The 14,986-nt window shown below is 39.6% G+C and overlaps 1 protein-coding gene across 2 annotated transcripts in view; it reads right to left on the reverse strand.

The window, feature by feature from the left end:
• axed (BTB/POZ domain-containing protein axundead) overlaps positions 1 to 14,986 on the reverse strand; it is a 60,494-nt gene that overhangs the window by 15,050 nt on the left and 30,458 nt on the right. The window contains exon 1 of one of the 2 annotated variants that reach the window (XM_019051123.2): positions 6,092 to 6,332. The exons of the other annotated variant lie outside the window; for it this stretch is intronic. The gene's annotated coding sequence lies outside the window, so the exon portion shown is untranslated. Of the gene's footprint in view, positions 1 to 6,091; positions 6,333 to 14,986 lie in introns of those variants that run through there. 2 annotated transcript variants of the gene reach the window in all.

Below are 14,986 nucleotides of genomic sequence, written 5' to 3' on the forward strand. Positions count from 1 at the left end.
ACGAATTTTCAGGAAAACTTGCGAATATTTACCAACCAATTTTTCAAAACATTTTCTTCGGAATGTGATCTAAATTATCAATTGTTACTGTATAATCACTGTCCTCATAGTGTGGGGAGAGCGGACAGTGCTTATACCTATATTAAAATCCCCTCCTCAGGGGGTGCCCTATATAATAAGGATATCAACATTTTACATCTTTTTTAAAAGGTAAGATAAGTGATAAAATTTAGAATTAAGCTCAGTAAGCTAAAATTCAATTCAACAAAAATTATATAGGGAAACATTAAGATTGAAATATCTATACTCATATTAATCATCAGGTTTAGTACACATCTAGAGAAATCAGATTTTCCTCAAAAATTAATATTTTAAGAGGGGAAATTTGGCAACTCTGATGTTCATACGGCGTTTTTCCGTAGCATGGCAGAAGAGGCCAGCAATCACGTTGAATGAATAGAAAGTAGTCGGGGAACTAATTAACAGGTTAGTGAGACGTAGTATTGAAGAATGGCATGGTGTCCCTCCCTGTAGTCGAGGGATCAAGGTCATGGAATGTAGGTCATACGGAACCCTTGCCGAGCCGCGAACTGGGTCGATTTTCAGCGAATGGTTCATTCAAGGGAGGGTGCATGCACGAGGGGAACGCCTGCTCGGAAGGGCGAACTTTTCATTAATGGTGCACTCTCTCGGGGGAGGAACCCTCCCCCACCCCACCTTCCCTCCCCTCTCCCTCTCTCCCGCGGGCCGAATGACGAATTGACCCACTATTCCTCCGTCCTGGGAAGTCCGGTTCTAACCGACTTCGAATCTTAGACGTCACTGAACATGGAATCCCTTCCAAGATAAGACTTAATATTTTTACAATATTGGGCAAATATTGTTAGTATCGTCGCAATATTTACACAATACTGACAATATTTTGATAATATTTTAATCAAAATTATTTTTTAAAAAATATTTAAAGAATCTTTATTTTGCATTTTTAAAAATAATATGTTTACCCAAAATATTACAAAAATATTTTCACAGTATTGACACAGTATTTCACAGTATTTTAAAGCATTGGCACAGTATTTATGCCAAAAAGAAATATGGTGTACACTTTTAACATTGACTCAATATTCAACCAATATTGGCCCAATGTTTGCATAAATATCAAAACAATATTGTTTAAATATTGGCTAAATATTTCTGTCTTATCCGGGAATTTATAGAGAGAGTTGAGACAACGCGGCTTATGGGTGTCACAAACGGGTATAAAGATTACATACATATCGGCCGTTTTTAGTAATCTTTGATCAACCCATTCCTGAATTCTTATCTCCGTTCCCTCTCTCAGTCCATTTGTTCCTTGCCGTACCCCCAATTCCCCGGTCCATTCTAGTCTATAATATTTGCAAATTGATGAAAATGTAATCTTTATCCCCGTTTGTGACACTGTGAAGGCCTAAAGTACAGGAACCGATCAGAAATTGATTCGCATTGTCTTTACTCTCAGTATAAAGGGACTCTGACTAAACACAGGATCAAAAGAACACACTCTCACTTTTCCCAACTTTTAGAAAATTGCATGAAACTGACTTTTCGGGGCATAGTGATTTTATTTGAGCTGAAGGGCCCCTCATAAAACAAGGGACACTCTAGAGGGAGGGAGGCCTGCGTTACGGAGCCGTCCCTCAGTTACGTAACGTACTTTTTTGGCATTTTTGATCCCTCTCCCACTTGTATTGTTTTTGTGACGTAGATCCCTTATCTTTTGACACGAAATGGCGTAACGCTCTCCTCGACCCAACCTCCCTCCTAGAGCGTTACGTAATTTAGGGATGGCCCCTACGGGTACGTTAAAGGGGGAGGGTGACATTCAGGACCGTATTTTGTAACGCTAAAATGGGTGCGGTGCCGATTTGTCGAAAATGTAATCTGAGATTTGACTTGAGTGGCGATTTTCTATACAAAATTCACCAAAAACTGTTTATTTGGGGGGGGGGGGAGTGGTCGAACAATGCGTGACGTAATATTTTAGGGTGCAGACTCGTGTCATGGGTGCTTAGGAGGGGGAGGGAAGAGTAACAAAATACGATTTTCAGCGTTTACGTAATTTATGACGGGTCTTTAAAGCTTAAATCACAACGTCGGATCAGTGTGATTCGACGTAAAAAATTGAAATTCTACGTCGATAATATTTTGTGGATTTCGCAGTTGCGAAAATCGATTCTGCCTTCTTTATCTTGTAGTTTACACAATTCTCAATGAAGACTTTAGAAAGCGATTCATCCTTTGAGTTTCAGTCGATTATTCGATTTTTAGAAAATACTGCCGGCCTCAAAATTTCCACTCCTACCTCATATTTTCAGAAGGGTATATCACTGGACTTTTTTGTACCCGATCTTCAGGGAATGTTCTTGGAAACCAGAGGAAAATCACACACAATTCTACAGTATAATAATGCGATACGTAAAAAACAAGCAAAAATGTTTTTTCCGCAAACAAAAATGATATTGTCTCTCATATTTTACATGTTTTGTTTTTCCTGTCAGCAAACATTAAAATGCAGATCCCATAGTAGAAAACTACGCCCTACCAAGATTCTCTAACCAATAGTATTGTGGTAACTCCACTCTGCCTAAGTGTCTTCCCGAAACATGACCCTACTCTTTTGATTTATAGTGACCATGAACTATAATAGGGGGACAACGACTCCCATTTTCCAGATAAAATGCCAGAGGAATCTTGCCAACAAATCGAAGTGCTTCATTTGCAACGAAAATGCCACCAGTTTTGTTGGCATGAAATTGAGATAGCATCGTCTGCTGCATTCAGAATTAACATTATACGGAACATACATTGCCACGTCGGTGGATTTTGAACACTTATATCAAGAATGCAGAACATAATAAATGTTGCTATAGAAATATCTCCATTCTCCATGCACTCATGTCTATCTCATAGGTATTGAAACTTCGCTTCTCTCTCTCTTCTCCCAGTGATTATAAAGTCTGACAGGAAGTATGCAACGTTGCAAACGGAGATACGTGGTTTCGCACTTTGGATGTCAACATAAAAAATTAGTTTGTCCTATCACGTGGATCCTCTATAGTATTTTTATTATTACTCGTGCGTGACTATCTACGAAAAAAGAAACCTCGGTATTAAAAAGAGTTAAAATTGTACTACATTTTGCAACAGGGAAGTGCTATTTTTGACTCCTTTATGAAAGCTACCATCTTCCAAGGACCAATCTTTCCAAATGAAACTAATGGCCCATAAGATGTTTTTACACAGAACCAGAAGCAGCAGTTCCTCATTGCAAAATTTTGCCAAATTGAGATATTAAATTGCTATATTGCTATTATTGCTTCTAAAAGTGTTTTTCGAACAGCCTGACACGAAAACCGAAAAAATTTATAACGATGCGAGGTTATAATAAAATGGTTTGAAGTTTGGAGTTGAAATATGCGCAGGTTTGAGATGAGCACTTGCAATTTTAATATGCTTCTAAGTTCAAAATTTTATCGGGCTAAAATGCAGTGATATGCCGTCTTTTGTCTAAAAATAAGTTGAAGAGGAAGAAAAAACTAAATCACTCGCATCGTAACTTTTGGGATACTTAAGAATGGTTTTTATTCTCTTTTTAAATGTTAGCTTTCAAAGAATTAAAGCAATCATCTTTGCAAAGCATGGTACATTAGCCAAACTTGCCCTAGACGGCGTTAAAATCCTCCGAAGAGGACAGCAGTTTAATTGGTATTGGTGGTATTATGATGGCAATTGGTAATGAAATTAGAAAACAAACTGCATAAGTTTTCATAACTTAAACATGAACTTTTTTTTCAAACTCGATTTCAAAAAAGAAACCCCAACCTTTTCCAACTGATAGAATAGAGCACAACGTTTCTTTTGCCTTCCTCATTAATGAGAAATGTCAAATAGAAGTACCTATTGGCAGATTAATATGGGGAGAAAAAATTGGACGGGAATATTGAAAGCCTGTTTTCAGGATATACTCACGTGGAAAAAAAACAGTTCAATAACCATGCTAAAACGAGTAGATAAAGCGTTGTTCAGTTTATGTAAGAAGGCAGCCATCTCCCTGTAGGAGTAGCGCCTATTGTCTGGTTCGCACGCTGAATATGGAAGGCATCGGTGCGTTGTTGAGCGGTGCTTAGAATTTTCCGCGTGTCGCGCAATTTTCAGCAATCGATGAGGACCTCAAAAGCCATTTAGCTCGTTTAAACTTTGCGAATTTGCTACCAAATTGGATGATAAAATCTCAAAAATATGAGATTACAATCGTTAGGCAACACACTTTTACCTCCATATTCAGCGTGTGAACCAGACATACCGAAAATTATTGAACGCCACTTTACCTATCTGTTCAAGCGCGTGTTTATTAGGCCTAATCTCGCAGTGTACCTGCTTTGATCGACAAAATTCTTACATATTCTAATAAATAAAGAAAAAGTACCGTCTTTCCTTATTTTAATCCGTAAAATTGCAGAACGCACCGACCGCTGTCAAAGTTTATCTCAAAAGTTGTCTTTGCGTAAAAATAATACTGTTACTAAGAACATCTTTTACGCTACCTCAGGCGGTCTTAACCTGTGGTTTTTATTATAAATCTTTTTAACTTTAAATGATAGCCTGGAATAGTGTGGGTGTTCACCCACACTATTCCAGTGGTCGAAATTATTTTGCAGTAAATACGAAAAATACAGTTAAGAAAGGGAATCGAAAGTAGAGTTAAGTAACACGTACTGCCGTCACACGGGAAAGAGCCGTAAGTGCAAATCTTATGAGCTACGGTTAGCATACCTATGCTCTTATGGGTCTTGAGGCTCAACCCAGTGGGCTGATTATTGAAATTGATATACAAGCCAATAGAAGAAGAAGCAGAAGAAGCATAGGAAGAAAGCAAAGGGAAAATAATGCGATCTTATTGGTGGAGATGGTTGGTTGCAATGGACAAAGGAGGTAAGTAATAGACTAAACTAACGGCAACCCGCGAGAGACCCTGTAATTAGTCCATCATTACCCCTTAGTCCATAACAACTCTTCGTTTCAACCAACAGGATCGCTTCATTTTCCCGTCGTCTCCCTTGTCTATAGCTTTGTCCATCAATTTCAATAATCTGCGCGCAGAATGTACTTACCGTTCTTTTCCGCAACACGGCAGCACAGGTGTCAATTTAAATGAAGAACTCACACGATTAGAGTATTTCTCCAGTGTGACAAAATTGTAATTTTTACGCACCCCTTTCTTTTTAACTAATCTTTACAATAAATGAAAACCCGATACGGGACTTTTCTTGCACGACTGCCCTTACGCGACTTTCTTTTGGGATCATTCCAATAATTTTATATGTATATTTTGTTTTATTAAAAATCATAATTTTTTTAGCATCTGTATTCTCAGCATCGGATCTCACCATAAATTTTTGATTTTTGAAAAGATAGAATTCAAACGAAAAATGGGGAGAACGAAGGGTTAAGTACACACTGCACCACACTCAAAGAAATTGAAGAACAATGCTGTTTGAAAGAGAAAAAAAGTTTTCGAGGTAAAAATCGTGGCTATCATATTTTTATCTTACCACGTTTTTCCCACTTTTTTTCGGCTTGTCCGCGACACTGATGGTGATAAATTTTATCACTTTTGTCGCCAAAAATACGTCACGAATGAATAGGGCGAGCTTGACCGAAATAATGTACTTGATGATAACTACCGCGGCGCATAATAGATAATGAACATATCAATTATCATCGTTCAATTTTTATCTTATTTAAGTATTTATTGATTTTTCTCATTTTTACCGTATTTATTTATAATTACGAGTGGCAAGGATATACGTTTTAAGTTATGTCCTCCCTTGAAAAAAAAATAAGGGGAAAAATTTTTCACACATTTTAAATACAGATATTAGAAAATTCCAAAATATTTTAATTACTCCTGAGTTAAAAAGCAGAAGTCCACGATCGAACTTACTCATCAAGAACTAAAGGAAAGTAACATGTTCAAAACAAAACAAACAATGATAAAACATGTATTTTCAATCTACTTTCACACGCACGATATTAACAGCATAAATACCTCCGTAATTAGATGGTGGTAAGTAGGTGAAACTCCTTCCGCTGGTTACAACAAAATCCAATGATGTTAAACACGCTACAACTAATTTCCTATACCCTGTTTCTTTGAGTTTCAATTGAAATACAACTACTAAAAATAAAATTATCTAAAAAAAAAAACTGAGCAGAGAAGACCGTCTGCTATTTAACCTAGATCTAACGGTCACACTTTGTTTACTTGTCGCGAGCAACTTGCGCCTTGCGCAGTGTGGATACCAACCGCATTGATTTTTCATCGGCGGCGCTCGCGGTGGCGCAGACGCACGGGTTGCCTACCCACGCGGCTCGTTATCAGTAGTCGCGAGCCGTGTGTTCGTCGTCTCTTCGGCAACCAATGCTGATGACGTCACTGGACCACGCTTCACTGCGCGCGAGCCAAGACCCCGTGAGTTCGTGCAAGCGACGGTTTCATTTTCATTGGACGAGGATTTTTGTGTTTCACGGTTCAATGTTCGCACGTCATGACCGGCTGACGCTAGTTATGTGCGCTCTGTTCCCCCAACCCTTGTAGCGCTGGGGGAGGTCTCCAACGCGCCCTCTCAATTTTTTGTGTTAACAGGAAAAACGGACGAATTGAATTTTCTTTTCGATTTGACGGCAGTATAGGTGTAGGAAATTAATTGTTCCACACCAAACTGTATAAATAACTTAAAAAGGAAAACATTCGGAAGAATTTTTATTATTTTTATTATTAATTAGAATCATCCCAACTGCGTTTCATGTTGCTTAAATTTCCCTTATATATTTCCTCAATCCTTCGCTCCATTTGACATAAGGGCGTATCTGTGTTTCCACATGAACCCCGGCAGCATGGAATTTCACATAGCCCAGGGCTCACATAGAAACTGAGATATGCCCTTAGTCAGGAAAGCTACGAAATGAGAACCAATTTATCGAACGCTTTGAAAATCTCAGTAAAACCCCCGATTGTGAAGAACATACTAGCAACATTTCAGAGGCGTAGCGTGCTCTGCGATAATCAATTGGTCTGCCATTTAAACCTATGGAAAAGGATCGATAAACAGGGTGTTCACAACGAACACCTTAGTAATCGATTCTTTACCATACCCTCAAATGGGTAAATATCGATAATCGATCATTCACGCTTCGCCACCACAACATTTCAAGTTTCAGTGTTTATGGTACTTGGTTATCTGTTTAAAAAATAAAACATCAAAGAAAAATAGACAGTGCCTGAAACTGTCAGGCTGATTCCGTTTAGATCCAGTTCATCTAAGATGACTAAGTCCACGATGCCAATCAATCGCTGTTTTGCCTCATTCATTTTTTTAAAATCCAGAATGCAGCAGTCGAATCTCTCAATTCGAAAACGACCCAACTCGGGTTTATTACGATGTTCCTTTTATTTATGCTTAGAAACACTCCTAATCTGTCTGTTATGCTGTTTTAATCGTCTCTTGAAAAATTTCATTTTCCCGTGATGAGCCGTTTTCGAACTCAAAATTCAGTCACAGGTGTTCTCGCTGTCCTGCCGTGCTGAGAAAGAACGCCGTATGAACATTTGAGAGTTGCCGCATTGACCCGGATAAAACGTGTATTTTTAAAGAAAATTATGCGCATTTTTCCTTGAAATTTTCAGACGTTTTAGACAAAATTGCGAACAAAATTTGTAAAAAAAAAAAAATTGAAAAAAAATAGTGACGGTTTTCCTAGTTAGTTATGTTTTTATTGAAGGAAATATAGCAGCATCTGAAGGATCGCACGGCGTTCTTCCTTAGCACGACAGTGTGGACGTCAGATTTCATCGGAGGTTACGTGGCGATTACGTTCACGGGACGGAGCGCACACGCGCACAGGCCACGCGCAGACTCGCGCCGGTGAGCGGTGTTCGTGGATGCGCGTTCTCAGCTGGAGCGCGACTCACCTGTCCGTTTCAGCGGTTTCAGGCTGGCGGGACCTGCTGCCGGCTCCTGCTCGCCTGCTACTCGTCGATCCAACACGCGTAACCTTCGTCCTTGACGGCCCTCCAAGGGGCAACTTGGGAATCTCCGTTCACGCAACCACCCATTCCATCCAGCGCCTGGCATGGCGCCGCGACGCGAGACCACGCCGCACAGTGGATCCAGTCAGTAGGAGAGGACGGACAAAAATTTGGAAACTTTGAAAGCTTATAACTCCGTCTATACAAAACTTTGAAGTTCTGAAAGTGGTTCCTTTGGTTTCCTCGTTCAATTCTCTTCAAGAAAGACCTCTCAAAATTTAAAATGTGGCGATATAAACATAAAATTTTGCAGTTTTAGTCAAAAATTTCATGTCCGACCTCTCTAATTGACTCGACCCACTGTGCGCCGCACAATGGATCCAGTCAATAGGAGAAGACGGATAAAATTTGAAAACTTTAAAAGCTTATAACTCTATTCATACAAAATTTTGAGGTTCTAAGAGTTGTTTCATCGTTTTTTTTTTCGTGAAATTTTCTTCCAGAACCACCCCTAAAAGTTTAAAATATGACGAAATAAACATCAAAATTTGCAGTTATAGCACAAAATTGCATGTCCGACCTCCCTGATCGACTCGATCCACTGTGTGTTGCCGCTACGCCGCGTGGGTTAAGCGCCCGTTAAGCGCTCCGCTGTTTCATCCGCGTCCATTATGTAAACGAAGGGTATAGATTCGATCGACATGAGTCGATCCGAAACTGAGACGTGAATCGATCGTCGTGAACGGATCGACACCGATTCGATCGACAAATAATTAAAAACCGGTGACGATACGATCGAAAAATAAACCCGTGAAATGAACGAGGCGATTTGATCAACAAAATTCGATCAATTCACGAGTTTTCGATTGATTCACTGGTATTTTCGATCGACTCACGGGTTTGCCGATTGACTCAAAGAGTTTTTCGATCAACTGACGGGGTTTGTCGATCATCTCACGGGTTTCGTCGATCGATGCACGGGTTTGTCGTTCGATGTACGGTTTGTCGACCGATTCACGGTATTGTCAATCTATTCAAGGGTGTTGAACAATCCACAGTTGTAGATCGGTTCACGTTTTTAATGTTCGATCGATTTATGTCGATCAAATCGGCACGGATTTATTTAAAAAGAATTTGTCGATTGAATCGGTGTCAATCGGTTTGCGTCAATCGATTCACATTTTTATTTTTCGATCGAATCCATACCCTCCTGTGTGAACGGATCCTCCGGTCAGTGGGATACCCTACGTCATGCAAATGAGCGAGTAGGAGAGGATGCGTATTTTCAATGTGAGTTTGAAGAACTTTAGAAAATCGATGATTTTCCAAATATTTGAGAAAGGCCGTAGAAAGTACCTTCGGAAAAATATTCTCAGAAACAAAATACCTAATTTTGACTCCAGAAATACGCCCCGGCAGCCTGGTGGTTATATGGAGAATACAAAAAATCGTCGCTCGTCTATTGCTTTTATAATTCTACAATACGTATATTCATGAATAAAATTTTTCTGAAACAATATAAAAAATGGAAATGTTGACGTGTAAATAGCGAGGATTTTGGAACGTAGTAAACAGGGCCGGATTCACCTACTTGCCGCCCATGGGCCGCCTATACTATGCTGCCCCCTTCTCATTCGTTTTGAAACTCGATAAAAACTCGAACGTGCCAGCGGGGGAGAAGTGCATATGTAAACACTACTAGCAAAAGTTCACGAAACTTTGCGCGAAAGTTAAGTTCCGTAAACCTACCTCTGTATGGACAAGGCCTTCCATTCACAAGAAATAAACGAAAAAATTATGAAAGAACAAACATAAATGTGGCTCAATGATTTTAACTTCCGCCGCCGCGCCGCGGAGACCGCACCGTGTTGGACGCAATGCGTGAAGTATTCACGCAATCTTGTAGGCGCTGTGCGTTTCACGCTGACCGCACTGTGTTTGGCGCAATGCGTGAAGTATTCATGCATTCTTGTAGGCGCTATCCGTTTCACGCTGACCGCAATGACCGCACTGTGTTTGATGCAATGCGTGAAGTATTCGTGCAGTCTTGTAGGCGCTAATATGTGTTACATGCCGATCGCCTCGCCGAGGGCTTCTCCTTTTCATCTCAAGTTCTCGTTATCATTTCTCTCTAAGTCGCGCCGTTATTCCAGGCCAAATTGCGTGTTTGGTTTCTCTCTTAACTCGACTAATTGAAGGTACTGTCTCTTGTATCACTAAGAAACGACATAATTAGAAATTACTATACTCTCAGGTTTTGAGAGTATAGAGATTTTGTTGCCTTTTTTTCGTTTGTAATTTTGTTTTTATAAATCCGATTTTTTTGTATACCTACACTTTAAAAAATTGCAAATTTTTGCCGCCCCTTAGATTTGCCGCCATGAGCCGCGGCCCATGTGCCCATCCCCTTAATCTGGCCCTGGAATAGTAAATTGGAAGAGCCTGGAGGAGTGGGATCTACTGCGAAAGCTCACTCGTTTATAAGTATTACGTTTTTCCTAAATAAGGCGGTGTGTATTGTGCAACTGAGGGTAGAATCTTACCACAATTTTTCCCGATGGAAAAGTATCGCAGGCACCATTTCAATCCAAATTAAGCCTCCAGTCAAAAAAAGTTTTTTCCCAAATATTATAAAAAATTTTAAGATATTTTTGTACATAAAATCATTCCTAAACTGCTTCAGAAATTATTTTTAGGTATGCTTACGACAATATTATCTCAATGATATACAAACTTTTCAAAAGTATTTTGAAAATGCAGTAACTTTGATATTAAATAAACAACAAAATCTCAAGTTTAATAACAATATTCAAAGTATGTCTACACGCTTTTAGCAGTACCTTGAAAATAATTTGAAAATACTTCTGAGGATCAAATTCTAAAACTTTACAATCATTAAATATTTTGATACGTTCTTAAATTATAATAAATAACGTTTGCTTGCTAAAAAGGACAGCAAGAAAACAGCATTCCTCTGAGGCTGTAGGATGCGACGTAGTGTCAACAACGCCTGGACGCAACTATTCGTGATTGATGGATGTCCTAATCGCATACTCGACAAACTGAAGGCGCGCTGGCTGGCGTTGTGTTATTTGAAGCGCGTACAGTTCTACACTTGATCCAACGCGATTTAGCACTCTTGAAGCAATGTGACGAATTAGTCCAGGCGCCTGGTAAGTCTACCTGGAATTTTGGGTACACAGCGATTTTTTTGGCCTACTTTATGTTTTTTGGGTCGCTGAATCCGAATCTGAAGTTTCCGCACGCGTATCTGGTGAGCATTTTCCGCTATTTTGAAAAAATGGCCTAAAAAGGCCTTTTTTTGCGGTTTTTTTGATATAGCGGCTACGGATGAGGAAAAGTCCCGGATTTAGCTAATGTTTTGAATAGCTGACATAATTTGGAAGAAAATGGTGTATACATATGTTAGGTTTGCTTAAAAATTGAGGAAGATACAGCATCGTGAACATCGCGCCTATTCACGTTTTCGCGGCGCACCCGTCAACGCGCGATCCGGCTCGCCGCGGTCAGCCAAGTTCCGAAGCGTTCTAAAGTTCCGAAATCCGAGGTTCCTCAATTTTTGAGCAAACCTAGCATATTCATATACCATTTTCTTCCAAATTTTGTCAGCTATTCAAAACATTAGCTAAATCCGGGACTTTTCCTCATCCGTAGCCGCTATATCAAAAAAACCGCAAAAAAAGGCCTTTTTAGGCCATTTTTTCAAAATAGCGGAAAATGCTCACCAGATACGCGTGCGGAAACTTCAGATTCGGATTCAGCGACCCAAAAAACATAAAGTAAGCCAAAAAAATCGCTGTGTACCCAAAATTCCAGGTAGCCTCATTTTTAGCTACCAGGCGCCTGGACTAAATGACGAACAACAGAAATGATCTAAGCAGAAAAGATTCACGTTTTTTTTTGGAGGGGAGAGGGGGGGGTGAAGGGTACGCTCTATAGATGCTTGTAAGAACTTATAAATACACCTGTGCAGTTTGTTCCTCTCTCTGAATTGATGTCACCTATAGGAGATCTGAGAAGAAATCATATACTAAACATTGATCCAAGATACCAAATACTTTTCGACGCATTTTCACCTTTCTTGGACAAAAATAACAAACAAAAGTTCTGCAGTTTATTAAAATTAAAATTATAAGAGAAAACGATATTATCTTTGAGAAATAAAAAATAAACTCTACAACAAGCTGATTCCCTGTTTTCAAGTAACTTGGCTTTTTTTACTAAATTCAATACAAAAGTAGACTACTTTTCTCGCATTATTATTATCATCTATCTCTACCATTCCTTGAAAATCCCGAAACTCATATTCTGTTTAGGGGATTTTAGAGCACATATACTAACAAAGTTCATGTCATAACAAATAGAAACGGCTCTGATCTTTTCTGCACAGTTAAGTGCAGCCCTATCTCTTAATAGCCACTTGTGAATGTCGTTAAAATGTTTTTACTCGTAAATACGAGCCTCTTTGTAACTTTTCGATGCAGAAACGTATAGTCAGTATATCGATGGCTTAAGTGTGAAAACACGTATCTCGGTATGCTATGTTGCAGACTTCCTGTCATTTTCAATTATTTTTGTTTTTGAAAAATCAATGTAATTCCTTAAAAACTTCGTTGATTTTTCTTCTCTGTTAGCAGAATAAGTATTCTGTACGAATTTCAGGTTATGAAGTTGGCATGTTTTTTTTGGAAAAAAATATAATCGGAGCGGAATTTTAAAACACCGCAATGGAGATACATTATTTCGCGCTTTAGCCATCGATGTACTCTTATATGTCACTCCTCGCTTGAACTATATCAGAGGGCGTGCAATTTTCCCAAATTTTGTTACTTTTTCCTTAACTTTAAAATACGTCAAACTCTCTACTATGACCTCAGCCTGCCCATCAAAGTTTATGGGAAAAAGGCAAACAGCCTGATTAAAGCGGGATTACGTCCATGCATGTTTGCAAAAAGCAGCCAATTCGAGGATACGGTCAGGGATTAGCATGATTTTTCAGCTGTGCAACACGCGAAAGATGAAAATGTCATTCAGACTGACAGTAATGCCGTAATGGCTCTATTACGAACTTCAGATAGGATAAAAACAAGAGTTGCTTTTTGATGAAGTTGACTCATGCGTTTAGCCAATGCGCTCATCGTTATTTAGACGTATCTGCTTTTAACGGAACTGCTGACAGGTGGGGAAGAAGGGGTGTGCTCGTCAGTTGAGGACCGTAAGAATGAATGGGAATTATAAAGCGCCAGTGACGTCAGTGGCGAAGACCAGGCTCAATGATGTAGTTCTGTTTGTCGGAAATACGTCCATTTTCGAGCCATTTTGTATTTTTATATAAAAAAGCCTTTTGTATTTGCTCTAACTAGAATCTACAATAGACTCATTGAGGGCTCAGACCCAAATCCCTCAGAACAGCATTTGAATTTTTGTTTTGTTAGAGGTCCTATTATAGGTTGCAGTCTGATTATTGAAACTGATAGACAAAGCTGGAGATAAAAAAGACAAAGAGAAAATGGAGTACACGTTGGTTGAGAAAAGTGCTGTAGACGATTATTATAGACACTGAGTACGGACGTAAAGGGAAAGTGGTGAACTAACTGCAGAGTCCCTTGTGGATTCCCGTTGGTGAGTGTGTTACGTGCCTTCTTGGTGCAATGCAACTACTCGGGCTCCCACCAAAAGGATCGCTCAATTAAACAGGAGAGACGATTTTGAAACACCGAAAACCAAGTACGTGTGGTTAGGGAGTTTCACCGGGATCTGCATTTCTCAGAATAAAGTATATCGACAGTCAAACTGCAAAAATTGCGGTGTTTCGAAATCTCCGCTCCTATTTTATTTTTTAAAAGGAGACCAAACCAACATGATGGCTTGAAATTTTCATGAAATATTCTGTGTGAAGAGAAAAAAATCACTGATATTTTTTTGAAAAAATGACATTCAGTATTTTTGTTAAAAAAATGACGTTCAGTACTTTTTTCAAAAAATGAATACCAGTATGTTCTCAGTATTTTTACCTGTAGGAATTGAAGTATGAAAGGAAAGCTGCAACGCCAAAAATCGAGATACACATTCCTGCGGTTTCACCATCGATATAATTATTCTGTGGCGTGGCGTGCTTTGCGATGTATCGATTGATCTGTCATTTAAACCCTTGGAAAAGGATCGATTAACAGGGTGTTCGCAGCGAACACCTTAATAATCGATTTTTTACCACGGCTTCAAATGGGGAAATATCGATGATCGATCATTCACGCCACGCCACTGTAATTATTTTACACTATTATAGTTCTTTAATTACCCCAGTTGGGAAGTGTCCTCATTTCTTTCCACTTCCGATCTCCTCTAAGCTTTCTGAAAGTTAGTTGAAACCCCCTATCCCTTTAATATTTGGGATCCTTCCTTACTGCTCTTAGGAGTTATTTTTCTAACTTCTCATAGGCTCCTAACGTTTCTATTTCCATCTCGTGACTTAAATGGTGCCGTAGCTTCTGAAGAGCTGAGCGAGGGATCTTCCATTCAATTCCATTCCGCGAAAGAGAAATGCAAAACTTATCCTGGCTCTTGTCGCCCGTAAACCCTGCCCCGCGTGACCCTGATAAGAAGGCGGAAGCAGGGACGCAGACCTGTTGGCGGCTCCTGTCTTCCTGGTCCCTTCACGTTCGCGCTGGGTAACCTTCGTCCTTGGCCCCCGTTTGGAAAGGGCGCCTTCGATCCGGGGCCCGGCAACCCGCACGCCATCTCGCGGCCGTAGTGCAATAGTGCAGCGTGGCGCGCAGCCCATTCCTGCCCTGTAGGAATGAGTGCGATAAAGGATATATGCCCTGATATGCGAAAAAGGAGACGAGAAGATAACCTCCTACTAAAACCAAAATGTCACTTAATAATATTTCTGCC

The sequence above is a fragment of the Bemisia tabaci genome, chromosome 4 (genome assembly GCF_918797505.1).
Source record: "Bemisia tabaci chromosome 4, PGI_BMITA_v3".
Taxonomy (NCBI): domain Eukaryota; kingdom Metazoa; phylum Arthropoda; class Insecta; order Hemiptera; family Aleyrodidae; genus Bemisia; species Bemisia tabaci.